Here is a 16316-nt window from a genome sequence, read left to right on the forward strand (position 1 = left end):
GATTCCTCTGTTTTTCTACTTAATGAGGAAGTGTGCTCTTTTGATACTATTAAAATGTTTCAATTTGAATCAATTTTCAAAAGCCCGTAAATCACAGATATTGCACTTCAAAGCCCAAATTCCTCACCAGAGTAACTGGAAGAGAGGAAGCCAGCACATAGGCCCCAAGTCTTGCCCTCAGGCTGTTTGTCCTAAAGGACCTTAATTGCCTTGCTTGGGAGTGGGGAGGAAGGGAGGAGTCTAGATTCCCTGGTCTGTGACAGAATCCATCCCTGGCCTCTATTGAAGAAAGGACAGAGCTTCATCCTTTCTTTGTGGACCCCACTACCGTCACAGGTGAGGGCAGGTGCCGGGGTTCCCAAGTCCACCTTCCATCCTTCCTTCTTGCACTCCTTGAAGTGCCTCAGTCTTGATACCACCCAAGACCCTGCCTCGCTGTCTCCAGTGTCTAATTAGACTCCTGGACATGTCGACAGCAAGGCAGCACCTATTGAAAGAATACAATTTTCTTCAAGGAAAAGGCAAAGATTCTGTACTGGGTCAGGAGTGTGGCTCAGGTGGGACACTTGCCCTGCATGTGTGAGGTACTTGCACTGACATTGAACTTAAAAGGGGGGGGAATGTTTTTATATATTGTGGGATTTCTGAACCCCACTTTCCCTCTCTCTGATAAGTCACTTCCCATTCAAAGCTTCTCTAAATTCAGCCTTCAAGATCTGTGTCCTTTAGGTTTTCCTAGCTCTGTGTCACTCCTGAGCATAGAAATCTCCCCTCATTCTCACTTGACATAGCCTGTGCATTCCAGACCTCAGTAACACCTGCCTGGTTTTTGGTCCCTTCTGCCACCTTCAAGAACAGGTTGAGGACTGATCTGAAATGGCCCTGCCATGTTACACTAGTTTCAGGGAGCTGATAAATATTTATTAATGATGTTGACATGTATACTCAGTGCTGGTGGAGCTTAGATAATGATAGGTTTGTATGTGGCTCCCAGGAACTAGGGAGGTTTGCTAATTAAGATCTTTTCCTGCCAGAGGAGCTTATCAAATGATTGCAGGGATTAAAGAGGAGTTAGTGTTTTGTTAAAAGCAGAAATAATAAAGTTCAAAGAGGGCTCAGTTCTTGCGGGAAGCCCTCTACTCTGGGCTTTTTGCCCAAGGGGCAAAAGAGGAAGGTCTGGTTTGACGGCCTTTCCCCACAGGAGATGTTAAGGGGAACAATGTGCCCTAAAAGGCAAGTCTTTGCTGGGAGAAAGAAGAGACAGGGGTTTGAGCAGAGTCCATCCTGCTTTTGGTACTTTGTTCTGACTCAAAGAACTGGGATCTAAATTTTAGAGAAGAGGGTTCAGATAATGCAAGGCTTACAGTACTTGCCTTGAGGCTGCCAACCCATGTTGATCCCCGGCGTTGTCTAAAATCCCCTGAGAATTGCCAACAGTCACTCCTATCCACAGGACCAGGTATAATCCCTGAATACTAGTGTGTGATCCAAAAATAAAGAAATAAAATACACTTTCAAGAGAAAATACTTGCTTTGAGAGTTAGGGGGTAACTGAGAACAGTGATAGTGATTCTCCTTTGGTCCTGAGCTGAGCATATTCTGAGCAGCCAGAATGGCCCATCTGTACAGGAATGTTAGTTTAGAAAGGGGCAAGGTACTCCCAGAGGTAGAAAAGATGAAATTTCTGGCCCCAAGGCAGCCTGGAGATGCTCATTACAGAGGGTCAGATGAGTAAATCCTCCTAGTCAAGGTTGAAGAGATGTGGCATTGCACCATTTGATTGGCAGGACCACCACATATGGTCCCCTAAGTCCCGCCCGGAGGGATACCTGAGCATAGAACCAGGAGTTAGTCCTGAAAGTGGCCCAAAAAGACAAATAACAGGTTTAAAATAATTTTTTTTGGCTTTTGGGTCACACCCGGCAGCACTCAGGGGTTACTCCTGGTCTATGCTCAGAAATCGCTCCTGGCAGGCTTGGGGGACCATATGGGATGCCGGGATTCGAACCAATGACCTTTGCATGAAAGGCAAATGCTGTACCTCCATGCTATCTCTCCGGCCCCCAGGTTTAAAAGATTTAAACAAATTTATAAAAGCCCTACAAATCAGAACTTACTGCATGATTTCCAATGATTCATGCAAAGGACAAGTGTGAGTTACTTGATAAAAAAAAAAAAAAAAACACCTTCTTGAAACAAACGGATCAAGCTTTTGTCTCTCACCTTGGGTTTCTCAACTGCTTGGCAAGGTTTCTCTTTCTAGAGAACATCGTGCTCGGCCCAGAAATTTATCACAGGCCAAGTGCTGATAGAGAAGCTTCCAAGGCCTAACCCTGCAATTTGGGTGCATGTTGTGCTTGGGCCTGAGAGCTCCCCAAATTTCTCCTGCCAAGAGCCGCTAAACCCTGGGAAGGAAGCACATGAGAGCCTAAGAGCCACGGGGTGGCTAAAAGAGAGGCTCCATTCTCCCAGGATGGGACAGTGGCAGCCAGGCCAGGCAGAGACCAAGGGCCGTTTCTCACCCGGCTGGGTCCAGAGAATAGGTGTCACCCAGACAGGCTGGTCTGGGGACTCTTTCTGGTGCAGATATTTTTACTATAATGCATGGGCTTGAATAGCCCAGGCAAAAGGGGCCTCAGGCAGAGCTAGAAGCATTTTTAACCTTCCTAATGCCCAGCATCAGAGCAGGATTTCACCCCTCCAGCTGAGCCCAGCCAGGAAGGGAACAGGCATTGCACTGTGTACAGTGCCCCCTTCAGACTTTACTCACAAAGCCCACCCTACCAAGTGACGTTATTATAAGAAGGTCAAGATGGCAGCTGTGGAATAGCAAATACCTAGTGCAGGGTCTCCAAAAAGTGGGGCTCTGACTGGACATCAGGGTCCGAGAAAGCTGCCCAAAAAGCTGGAGTAGGGCTATTTTGGGAGGCAGCTGAAAAATGTCACTGAACAGCCTGAGATGCTGAAGGAGCTTGCATTACCAGGAAACCTGGTTTTCCAAGGATATTGTCACTGTAGCTTGGGAAAGAAAAGACACAAAATTTTCTATTTATCCCTCAAGACTCCTGGGTCAAATCAGCCAACTTTACATTCCCCTCAGCACACTGGATGTGCAAGAATTGATTCTTCACAATCAATCTTCACAATTAATTTTTTACAATCTATTTAAGCGATAGCACAGTGGGTAGGTGCTTGCCTTGCACGAAGCCAACTCAAGTTCAATCCCTAGCATCCCATGTGGTTCCCTGAGACTGCCAGGAGTAATTTCTGAGTAGAGCCAGGAGTAGTCCCTGAGTTCTACCAAGTAAAGCCCCCTCAAAAAGTAGAATTGATTTTTTTCTTCCTTCATTTCCTTTTCCATTCTGTACCAAGCGCAAAAATATGTGTGGATTGCTCTGTATATATGCACATAACTGGGTACATGTGTGCTGTGTAGATATATGTGCATTTATGCAAGTAGTCTGTGTAGCTCTGACTCCCTTCCAACCTGACCACCAACTTATTGCACCAGGCCAGACAAGACTATTTTTGGAAACCAGCCCTTTGCCCCAGACACTTGAGTCCCCCTCAACGGTCCCCCAACTAGTCTACACCCCCACTGCCCTGTTAATCTGTGCTCTTCCCTGGCTCAGACCTCCACCCTGTTTCTGATCCCCAACTTCAGGCAGTTCCTTAAATCCTCCCATATTGTATTATTAATCATATAAATCAGTTCAAGAATTAAATCAGATAATATTTGTAAACTGAACTTTGTCCTCCTCATAAATCCAGGCGGACATGATGCTACTGTCAAGATATAAGAATGGGGTTATAAATATTTATTATATTGTACTTTAGTATAATTTAGTGCTTTTCTTTAAAAACAAGTGCTCATTGCTCAGGCCCAGTGGACAGTCTCCCAGCAGCACTGCCTGCACAAGTCCACCCCCTTCACCCAGGATTATAATGTTTACCCATCAAAGAGACTTTGGGCTGGGGCCCAGAAAGGCTGTAACTGGCCAAAGGAGGACCTTAAAAGGGCAAGAATGAAGAAGCCTAGGAGATAGATAAAATCAGAAATGTAACTAATGAAACACTTTAATAATGTCCAGGGGCATGCAAGGCCAGGAACTATTATTTTGCAAATATAGGTAGCATGCAGTTTAGAATATTAAAAAACATAAAAGTCAAAGCAGGGAAGATTTGTTCTTTGAAGACCAAGTGAAAGCTTTTCTCTTTTATGCTTTATAGAGTATTTAACTGAAAATTGCATTTTAAAAGCATCATTAATAAGGCTGGAGTGGTAGCACAGAGGTAGGGCATTTATCTTGCATGTGGCTGACCCAGGAGGAACCCAGGTTTAATCTCCGGCATCTCATATGGTCTTCCGAGCCAGGCGTGATTTCTGAGCACAGCCAGGTATGGCCAAAAAAAGGGGGGAGGGGGGCAATTAATATAGTCAGGTGCTAACACCATAGAAAATAGATAAATGTTGGTGCTAAACCAAATATAGAACATTTTAACACATAAGCTTAGAAGTCACAAACGGTTATAAATGAAGAAGCCAAAGCCAGTAAGCCCATGCTTTGTACAAGTGTGAAGGAAACTTGTAAAATAGTGTAAGCCTGATACTCTATGGATGTGGCTGTTTGGAGTTAGTGACAATAAGAAACTTGTTCAAACTTGGTAAAAATAAGAGTCATTGTAAATGTGTCCGTTTCCTCTGTAGCAATAACTGTTCATGATACCCAATGAGCTGCAGGTATTGATAATTGTTAATACAGACAATTATCTGACACCTATAACCATTGAAAAGACACAAAAATTGTATCTATTCTTTCTTACAGTTGGTAGATGTTTAATAATTTTGTATATACTTCTATTATATATAGTATAATGATATACTACCATTGGCTTTTCTAATGATTTTTTATCCTATATATCAACTGCAAAAAAATTTAAAATACAAGGGCACAGAAGCCATCTTGGGCCATCGTGTTTCCAGCCACCTGTGACTGGATTTCATCAGCATTCCTGCCAGCAATCCTGCCTACAACAGAGAGTTCTTGGCTGCTTTGCCCTCCTGCTGTGACTTGGATGATCCTGAAGACTTGAAGGGAACTCTTTGCTTTGCTTGTCTGTCTTCCCTGAATACTTGAAGCTCTCCTCAGAGGCCTAAGAAGAGCACCCCCCAAAAAAACTGTCATCTAGAGGCTGCAGAAGAGCGAGGCCGCTCTGCTTCACGGCCACACACTCTTTCTAACCAATGAACACCACCACAACACGCAGAAAAAAAATCACACTACAAGTGTGACAATGGGGAAACCTCACCAGCAAACACCAATCACAGAGAATGATTGCTCGAATGACGATAGCTCGAATGACCTAAAAAATCCCAACCATCTGATAAACCTCTCGGATAAGGAACTTAAAATAGAAATATGGAAGATGTTTGTAGAACTCAGATAAAGCATAGATCGATCTGAACACAACACAAAGACAGAAATTAGAAAATTCCAAACTGAAATAACAGATCTGAAAAACACGGTAGCTCAACTGAAAATCTCAATGGATGGCCTTGCCAGCAGGGTAATAGCGGCTGAGGAGAGAATTGGAGTACTGGAAGATGAGATGCAGAAAAACCAAACACAACAGAAGAAATTGGAAAAGAACCTTAAGACAAACGATCAGGTAATGGAAAAAGTACTCAAGGAATGTGAACAGATGAAAATAGAAATCTTTGATAAATTCAACAGAAACAACATAAAAATCATTGGAGGTCCAGAGGCCTAGATAGGAGATCCCCAGGAAGCATCAACTGTCAAAGACTTCATCAAAGAAATACTCCCAGAGTTAAAGATTACATGCAATCAAATCCTGCATGCCCGAAGAGTACCAGCTAAAAGAGACCCGAAGGAAAACACCCCAAGAAACATCCTCTTTACAATGACAAATCCCACAGATAGAGATAGAATACTGAAAGCAGCAAGATCAAAAAGGGAAATTACATTGAAAGGAGCATCCCTAAGACTTACAGCAGACATGTCACAAGAAACTCTCAAGGCCAGAAGATAGTGGTGGGATATTGTGACAAGACTGAATGAAATGGGTGCCTCACCGAGAATACTGCACCCAGCTCGACTCACGTTCAGGTTTGAAGGAAGGATACATAGCTTCATGGATAAACAACAGCTCAGAAACTTCACAGATGAAAAACCAGCCTTGAAGGAAAAACTAACAGGTCTACTTTAAGACAAGAGAGACCAACAAACACAGCAAACTTATCTACAAAGATGACATTAAATCCTATGACAATCATCTCCCTCAATGTCAATGGACTAAATTCACCAATTAAAAGACACAGAGTGGCAAAATGGGTCAAAAAGATGAATCCAACCTCTGCTGCCTACAAGAAACACACCTGAATAATTAGAACAAACATAGACTCAAAATCAAAGGCTGGAGGAAAATCATCCAACCAAACAGCATCCTTAAAAAGCTGAGGTGACCATATTAATATCTGATGACACCAACTTTATACTCAGAAAAGTGGTAAGGGACAAAGATGGACACTTTGTACTGATCAAGGGTTATTTGCAACAGGAAGAAATCAGACTTTTAGGGGCCAGACGATGGCGCTAGAGGTAAGGTTCCTGCTTTGCCTGTGCTAGCCTTGGACGGACTACAATTCGATCCCCCGGCATTCCATATGGTCCCCCAAGCCAGGAGCAACTTCTGAGTGCATAGCCAGGAGTAACCCCTGAGCATCACCGGGTGTGGCCCAAAAACCAAAAAAAAAAAAAAATCAGACTTTTAAACATATTTGCACCCAATGAGAGACCAGCAAATTATCTAATACAATTATGACAAATCTCAAAGAAGACATCAATAATAACACAATAATTGTGGGAGACCTCAACACGGCCCTGTCAACACTTGATAGGTCAACCAGACTGACACCCAATAAAAACATACTAGCCCTAAAAAGAGAAATGGAAGAAAAAGGACTAGTAGACATATATAGGACATTCCACCCCAAAAAAAAAACCTGGATACACAGTCTTCTTCGATGTACATGGGTCTTTCTCCAGGATAGACCACATGCTGACACATAAAACATACCTTCATAAAATCAAGAGGATAGAAATCTTGCAGGCTACCAATCCTGACCACAAGGCTCTGAAATTAGATGTGAACTACAAAGGCATACAGAAGAAAAACTTCAACAATTGGAAATTAAACACCCTGCTACTGAACAACCAGTGGGTCCGGGATGAAATCAAAAAGGAAATCAAAACTTTCCTGGAAACAAATGATAATGAAGACACAAACTGCCAGAATCTATGGGACACAGCAAAAGCTGTCCTGAGAGGAAAACTTATAGCTTTGCAAGTACGCATCAGGAAGGAAGACAGGGCATACTTGAATAACTTAATGATGCAGCTCTCAAAATTAGAAAATGACCAACAAAAGAAACCAAAAATAGGGAGACAGAAAAAAATAACAAAACTGAAAGCAGAAATCAATAAAGTGGAAACCAAAAAAACAATCTGAAAGATAAACGAAAGCAGATGTTGGCTCTTTGAAAAAATAAACAAGATTGATAGACCATTGGCAAAATTCACAAAGAAAGAGAGAGAGAGAGAGAAACCTGATAACCTGTATTAGAAATGAAAAGCGGGAGATCACGACAGATATTTCAGAGATCCAAAGGGTAATCAGAGACTACTTTGAGAAACTTTATGCTACTAAACATGATAACCTAGAAAAAATGGATAAATTCCTGGATACTTATAACCTTCCACAGTTAAGTAAGGAGGATGTAGCATATCTAAACACCCCCATCACTATGGAGGAAATTGAAACTGTAATCAAACATCTGCCTAAAAAGAAAAGTCCAGGCCCAGATGGATTTACTAATGAATTCTTTCAAGAGGATTTACTACCAATCCTAGCCAGGCTCTTCCATGAAATTGAAAAAAACAGAACACTTCCAAACAGCTTTTATGAAGCTAGATACCAAAACCAGACAGAGATGCTGCCAAAAAAAGAAAATTACAGACCAATATTCCTGATGAATGCAGATGCAAAGATCTTCAACAAAATCCTGGAAAATAGGATCCAAGAGTGGTGAGTGCAGTTATAGAAATAACTACACTGAGAACTACCATAACCATGTGAATGAATGAGGGAACTGGAAAGCCTGTCTAGAGTACAGGTGGGGGTGGGGTGGGATGGAGGAAGATTTGGGACATTGGTGGTGGGAATGTTGCACTGGTGAAGGGGGGTGTTCTTTACATGACTGAAACTAATCACAATCATATTTGTAACCAAGATATTTAAAGATATTATTAAAAAAAAGAAATTTAAAATAGCTACCTCTATATTGTCAGTGTATACTTCTATATAATAGAAGTAAATCTGTTCCTAGAGTCCATATGAATTAATTTACTTTTGTGTTTTCTGGAGTTCTCAAAAGAGCATCTTTCATATTATCAATCTAAACTTGATAAACTTAAGAAAGTTGTAAATTAAAATTAACCTGTCACTGTTTCAGAAAATAACCCAGAGAAGTAGCAGAAAGCACTCCTAACTTATATAGGCATCAACCAGTTCTAGGTGCTATGATAAATCATGGAAATTCTGGAGACCCTGCATTGCCCAGTCATCATTTGACCACAGCAGTGGTGGTACTGGGTGGGTGAGAAGGCTGGGTGTGCCCTGGGTGTATCTCATCAATACATAAGAAGACCATCACCTCATTTTCAATTTAATAACACTTATAGAAATTTAATGGCGGGGCCGGGAAGGTGGCGCTGGAGATAAGGTGTCTGCCTTGTAAGCGCTACCAAGGAACGGACCGCGGTTCGATCCCCCGGCGTCCCATATGGTCCCCCCAAGCCAGGGGCGATTTCTGAGCACATAGCCAGGAGTAACCCCTGAGCGTCAAACGGGTGTGGCCCAAAAACCAAAAAAAAAAAAAAAAAAAGAAATGTAATGGCACTGTGACCTCTACTTTGTCAATGAGGAAACTGAGGTATGGTGCAGGGAGTTCTCTAAACTCACACATCATAACCAAGAATGAAACTATTTATGACTCTCCATCAAAAACCCTCTCCCTCTCACTTTCATCTAGATGCAACCAACCTAGTTTACAAAGCTCTATTTGACCATTGTAAAATGAGGTGATGATAAATACTGTCCCTGCCACACTTTTCTCTTTAGAACTAAAACTAGGATGGAGATGGGAAGACAAAGTAATACATTAGAAACTAATTTTCCAGTAGTACTTAAATGCAGCTAGATTTAGAAGTATAATTTCAAATTCTTTCCAAATTAATATTTAATTTTTAATTAATATTTAAAATTTGCTTTTATTTATAACCTGCTTGTTATAAAACCCATTAAAAATTTATCCCAAAGAACTAGGGTACTGTGTTTTGATAAATTGGGAGAAGGGTATGGCTTCTTGAAACACAACACAGAATCTCTAGCTGTTTTGGACTTGAGCAAAAGTAGAATTGAGGCTACCTAGCAGGAGGGGCTGACCTATGAGTGGATAGTGGTGGGAAATATTGATATTTTTGTGGTAGGTGAAGTATGACAACATATCATTAGGAAAGGTGTAAATTTCTACACCTAAAGCATATACACTTGTAAAGAAATGTTGTTTTAATATATATACATTTTTAAATAATTCTTAATTTTTGAAAGCTAAAATAGCAAAGCTACTAATGATTCAATTACTTTGCAAGCTAGAAATAAGTTATAAACCAGAAATAAATGTAAAGGTCATTCTAAATTTGATCTTTGGGAACATGGGGCTTCTTCCCTGGAGCTATATTCCCTTTTATCTATTTTTATATCAACTATGGGAGGAAATGGAATCATATGTGCATTTGTTTCTCAGGGCAGAGGCGATAGCTTTTATTAGATTCTCAAAAGGATTTCAGACTTAGAAAAGGTCAATAGCCACTCTCTTAGATTATAAATAGAAATGGAAGTGATAGGAAATGTCATTTTCTAATGTTCCACCTGAAAGTCAAAATTGCTGGATAACCCTCAAAAATGGTGAGTGTCCTGAACTCTTCTCTAAGAAAAGTAATGGATGTTCAATGGGCACAAGTAAAATTGCTCATCATCACATACTATTAGGTAAATCCAAATCAGTATGACAATAAGATATCTATCATCTTACATCAGTGAGATTGGCACATATCAAAAATACCAGGAACAATCTATGTTGATGAGATGTGATGAAAAAGGAACTCTCATCCACTGCTGCTGGGAATACTGTTCCATCCAACCCTTATGGAAAATAATATGAAAGGTTCTCAATAACTCAGATTAATCTAGCAATTCTACTTTTGTTATCTATTCCCAGGACAGAAAATCATTCATCAAAAGGATGTCTGCACATCATTATTCATCACAACACTCCATAATAACTAAGATAAGGAATCTATCTTATGTCCAACAATAGAAGAGTAGAACATAAAGATGTGGTACATATACATAATGAAATACTACACTTCTATAAGGAAAGATAAAACCATGCAATTCACAGCAACATGGATGAAACTGAAATGTAAGATGTTAAATAAAGTAAGCTAGAAGAAGACAGATAAAGACATGATGACATCACTTATATATGGTATTTAGAATAACTGAATAAGGGCCCGGAGAGATAGCACAGCGGCGTTTGCCTTGCAAGCAGCCGATCCAGGACCAAAGGTGGTTGGTTCAAATCCCGGTGTCCCATATGGTCCCCCGTGCCTGCCAGGAGCTATTTCTGAGCAGACAGCCAGGAGTAACCCCTGAGCACTGCCGAGTGTGGCCCAAAAACCAAAAAAAAAAAAAAAAAAAAAAAAAAGAATAACTGAATAAGGAAATACAACAGTTTAAAGGGGGAGATGACTAGATTACCCTTGGCCTAAAGTATAGGGAAGAGAATGAAAAAAAGAGAGAAGATAAAGATTAGAAGGAATGGGGGTAGGGGAAAAGGTCAAGGTCAAGGTGATTCAGGTACATCAGTAATATTAAGGAATGATAGAGCTAAATATCAAAAACATGAAGTTAGCAACACTGAAATCATGAGACCCAAACTTTCACAATCAAACGTAAAAAGGTTCCTGTCAAGATGGCAGGCTGGGAGGGACCTGGGAACATTGGTGGAGGCAGGTTGACACTGAATTAGTGTTGGAATATTGTATGTCTGAAACTCAAACTTTGAGTGTCAAAGTTTAAAAGTTTGAAAATTACTTTGCTTCAATAAAAAATTAATAAAATAAAAATAAACATATTATACATTGAGATTAAGATATCAAAAAAGAAAAAAGAAGAGAAAGAAGGAAAGAAAGAAAGAAAGAAAGAAAGAAAGAAAGAAAGAAAGAAAGAAAGAAAGAAAGAAAGAAAGAAAGAAAGAAAGAAAGAAAGAAAGAAAGAAAGAAAGAAAGAAAGAAAGAAAGAAAGAAAGAAAGAAAGAAAGAAAGAAAGAAAGAAAGAAAGTGAGAGAGGAAGGAAGGGAGGAAGGAGGGAAGGAGGAAGGGAAGGAAGGAAGGAGGGAAGGAAGGAAAGAAGGAGGGAAGGAAAGAAGGAAGGAGGGAGGGAAGGAAGGAGGGAAGGAAAGAAGGAAGGAGGGAGGGAAGGAAGGAGGGAAGGAAAGAAGGAAGGAGGGAGGGAAGCAGAGGAGGGAAGGAAGGAAGGAAGGAAGGAAGGAAGGAAGGAAGGAAGGAAGGAAGGAAGGAAGGAAGGAAGGAAGGAAGGAAGGAAGGAAGGAAGGAAGAGAAGTTAGTTTTATCTCCCTAAAGTCTCCAATTCTATCTTTGGATTCAGACATTTGGAACAGAATTTCAAGAAATGTCATATAAACCTAGGTCTGAATTCCTATACTTTTCTAGAATACCTGGTCCAAATGTCACAATTCATGCTTACCATAAACTAAATTCTTGGCTTTCTTCTCATCCTTAAACAATCTGAAGGCAGGTACCATTGTTTCCTCTCTCCCTGCTCTTTCTAACTTTCTCAGAAGACCCCCTGAGAGAACAATCCACACCACTTACCAAATATGCAGGGCACAGCCTGCTCCTTACTGGCCCTGCACAGAGATTAATTTGTATGCCCTAAAAATGTCATGTTCTTTAACAGCTCTGTGGATATAAACCTGCCATTTTACCAGTCTTGGTATTAAAATAAACTTTTTCTTTTTTTCAAACTCCATGGCTAATCAGTAAGCAAACTATCTACTTAAAAAATGAATGTCCAAATAAATATAAATAAAAAGAGCTGGAGGATTTAAGATATGTAAAGAGAGTTCTACATAAATAAGGAAATAAAGATACTCACAAAGACACTCAGGGGCTATTCCCTGCTTCATGTTTGGGTAGGTGGGTGCTCTCAAAAGTGTGGGGAGGAAGTACCAGGAATTGAACCTGGGCCTCCCACATGCAAAGCAAGTGTTGCAGCTCTGTTCTTCTTTCCAGTAAGTGACTATTTTATTCTCTCATTCTTCCAGACAAAAATAAATGGGGAAATTAGAGATATAAAAGGTTCATTTATGGGCTGCTCTGATTTAAATTAGAAAAGAAAAGAATATTCTCATATGATCAAACAGTAAAAAGCTCTACATGATTATTTAAGAAGGTTTCTTTTTTAAAAATCCAAGGCCAGAAAGATCCAGGTAAGGCACTTGTTTTGCATGCAACTGACCCCAGTTCAATTTCTGTCAGCATATATGGTCCCCTTGAGCATTGCCAGGGGTCATTTCTCAACACAGAACGAGTATTCCTAAACACCACAGGTGTGACCCTAATACTCACCCCAAAATAACTTACATCCTACACACACATACACACACAATTATCTTAATACCACCAACATAATTTCCATAACTTAACACTACACTGAATAACGAAAATGCATTCTCTTTTATGAGCTGTCAGTTTATATATAACAATGCTGTGACTTTACAAAACTTGAAGATAATAAACTCTGAGCAGAACATTTCTGCCTCCTAGGAAAAAGGGTATTCAGTTAAAAATGAATATATTCCCGTAGATACTTTCAATTTGCACTCCCTGCCATTCTTTTTTGTCAGGTCGTGAATATATAACTTTGTGTTTACAAAATTGGCACAATTATGAATTCAACTGTCAGCACATGCTCGCTTCACATAACAAGAGCTACTCGAATACTACAAGACTGAATAATACCCTCTTCAGCGGCAGCTCTGACGCAAATATTGCTTCAGTAAAATTTTGTTAAAACTAAAACAGGTTTATGGTCATTCAAGTTCAAGCAAAGAGATCTTAATCTTTTGAAGCCTCTTTATGTGTGCAATGTGATTCACGCTGTAATCCTAAACTATTTGTATAAAATCGCAAAGGCAAATGTAAAAGAAACCCATATAACAGCACCCATATACAAGTATTTATTTTTGTCCACTTGGATGAATGTAAGGCATAAAAAGCACCAACACTAGTGCCGGAGCGATAGCACAGCAGTAGGATGTTTGCCTTGCACAAGGCTGACCCAGGACGAATCTCAGTTTGATCCCTGGCATCCCATATGGTCCCCCAAGCTAGGAGAAATTTCTGAGCACATAGCCAGGAGTAACTCCTGAAAGTCATCGGTGTGGCCCAAAAACCGGAAAAGAAAAAAAGAAAGGAAAAATAAAAAACACTAACACTGTCAAACTTACTTGTTGCTTGTTGAAGTCAGGCCTACACTAGGAGTTCAGAAATACATGCAGTTATTTTCAAGCAAACTGATTTCGCTCTGGCATGATCCCTGGCTCAGAAAAGTGATTCAAGTATCTTCCCTGGCATGCAGCATTCTTCACAAAGCAGTTGCTGTCAGGAGCCTTCATGAATGAAAAGAAATAAGAACAGAGAAATGACATGTTGGGAAGAAATAGCAGGAATTAGGAGCATCCTCAGCTCTGTGTGTGTGTGTTCATTGGGGAGGAGGAAGGAGAGTTGTGGGTAGTGAGGGACTGAGAGAGTGGCCAGTGACCACAAGCCACCTGTCTCTTTCCAGGGTGAAGGAAGTTGCTCCTTCTTTATTCTGGTTTTCTCCTGGACGCTGCAATGCTCAGAATGCAAACACCTTGGCCCTTGCTGCCAAGGTTCCCAAAAATTGATCTCAGCTTCTAGACTTTGGTCTCAGAGAAAAGCCTCCTCACTATTCCCTTAGCCTCCATGCCTTCACTGGCTTTTAGCTCTTTCTCCTGCTCTTCTGCCTGCTTCTCTTCCTGCTTCCCAAAGTTCCATTGACATGCTGCTCTGGCTGAGAGAATTCTCCAGGCTTCTCCAGCAGATAAGCTTCTCCAGTAAACTGCCTCTCTGGCACTGCTGAACTGTCTTTCCTCCTCCTGTTCTTCTTGATGAATTATCTGGTTATTCTTCCCTGGTATTATAACACTTGGAGAAACAAATTAAGTTCCTGACCCCTCGTTGCTGCATGTGGTTCTGTCTTTTTGTGCCCCTCACCCCCACACTACCCTAGGCATAAAGAGCTCCAGGAAAGTTTTTCCTTTTTTACATGGTTTTAACCTGTAAATTAAATGGTTTCACTGGAAAAACTTGAGTTCCAGCCCAGAAATCTCAGTGCCACTATTGAGGAGCCAGAGCACTAAGATGACAAGGTGGTGGGGCCGGGCGGTGGCGCTAGAGGTAAGTTGCCTGCCTTGCCTGCGCTAGCCTTGGACAGACCGCGGTTCGATCCCCCGGTGTCCCATATGGTCCTCCAAGCCAGGAGCAACTTCTGAGCGCATAGCCAGGAGTAACCCCTGAGCGTTACCGGGTGTGGCCCAAAAACCAAAAAAAAACAAAACAAAACAAAAAAAAAAGATGACAAGGTGGCTTTGTAGGGGTTAAAAAAAAATTCTTGTTTGTTTTTGGTCCACACCCAGTGGTGTTCAGGGCTTATTTCTGACCGTGTACTCAATATCACACCTGGTATCTCTGTACCATACCAAGCCCCCCCCCAATTCCTATTTTCATGTCTTTATTTTCCATCCCTCAGACCCCCAACCCCTTCTCTCTGTGGCTTTTGGTGTCCATGACAGGTTTCCCCCTGTGCGGGGCTGCAGGACTCATGTCTGTGCTCATGAAAGGATGGGGGGGTGGTTGCATATAGTCTCAGAGTCTGTGTGTATGGCCAAGGCTCACTAGGGTTTACACTCCCTTCAGCTGCATATGTGCAGGGAGCCCCACTTTTTTTTATATATAATTTTTGTTTTGTTTTGGGGCCACACCCAGTGATGCTCAAGGGTTACTCCTGGCTCTGCACTCAGAAATAGCTCCTGGCTGGGAGACCATATGGGTCACTAGGAATCAAACCGAGGTCCATCCTGGGTCAGCTACATGCAAGGCAAACATCCTACTGCTACGCCATCCCTCCGGCCCCAGGGAGTCCTATTTTTAATGGAGCTGCACAAATTAGGAGCCCTACTTGCAGAATGAGATACATTTTCTCTGCCACGGTGGTCACTGGTGCTCACTCTTCTTAGTGTGTTACCAATAAACACTAGGATGCAGCGAGCCAGAACACTCTGAGGACACAGGTATTCACAGTTTCGGACCTGGCACAGGGGTGAGATCACAGCCATGTGTGTGCCCTGGTGTGCCCGGCCTCTATGAGAAAGCTCTACAGCTTGGACATCAGAGTGATTCCAGCCCAGAGGAAGGGCCGCAGCAACATTGCCCGTCTAGCTCCACCGGGGCCAGAACTGCTCTGCACACTGATGGGAGCACACGCTTCCGCATTACTGGAGACATCTACTTATACTAAAACAGCCAAAACATTCAAAAGACATAAAAGGATATAAATCTTGCCTCAAACCCCCCAGATTCCACGCAAGAAGTATCCAATGCTCTTCTTCTCAGACAGGTTTTATGCATATACACCCATAGTGCATATTTTCACACTAAGGTCAGCATCAGCACCAGATATGGGGCATCTTGAGGGTGCTTCTAACTCTGCCTTTCACACTATATCAGGGTCTGGGAAAGGCGGTGGGGAACAGAGTGGAATATGTGCAGCTGGTGGACAGATTCCTTAAGAAGAAAACTGGGAACTGACCACTGGTTCTGCCAAAGAGGAAGCCTGCCTTCTGTTTTGTTTTGGGGCTACACCCTGAGTGCTCAGGCTATACTGGCTCTGTGCTCAGGAAACCAAGTTGCTCTAGGGATGAACCAGCAAATCTCCTGCCTACAAAGCATGTGTTAAACCTATTCAGCTGTTTTTCTGGCCATAAAGTGAAACCTCTGAAGACATCAGAATCCTAGGAAGGAGGTGAGACCTGGCTGAAGTTGACTGAGGATAGGATGAAAGAA

General features: G+C 41.6%; 1 pseudogene; it reads right to left on the minus strand.

The window, feature by feature from the left end:
• The window catches only part of LOC126004323 (60 kDa heat shock protein, mitochondrial-like), a 40750-nt pseudogene extending 25004 nt beyond the window's left edge, over nucleotides 1-15746 (minus strand).
• Between the last annotated feature and the right edge of the window lie 570 nt (nucleotides 15747-16316).

This window comes from Suncus etruscus, chromosome 3 (genome assembly GCF_024139225.1).
Source record: "Suncus etruscus isolate mSunEtr1 chromosome 3, mSunEtr1.pri.cur, whole genome shotgun sequence".
NCBI classification, from domain to species: Eukaryota; Metazoa; Chordata; class Mammalia; order Eulipotyphla; family Soricidae; genus Suncus; species Suncus etruscus.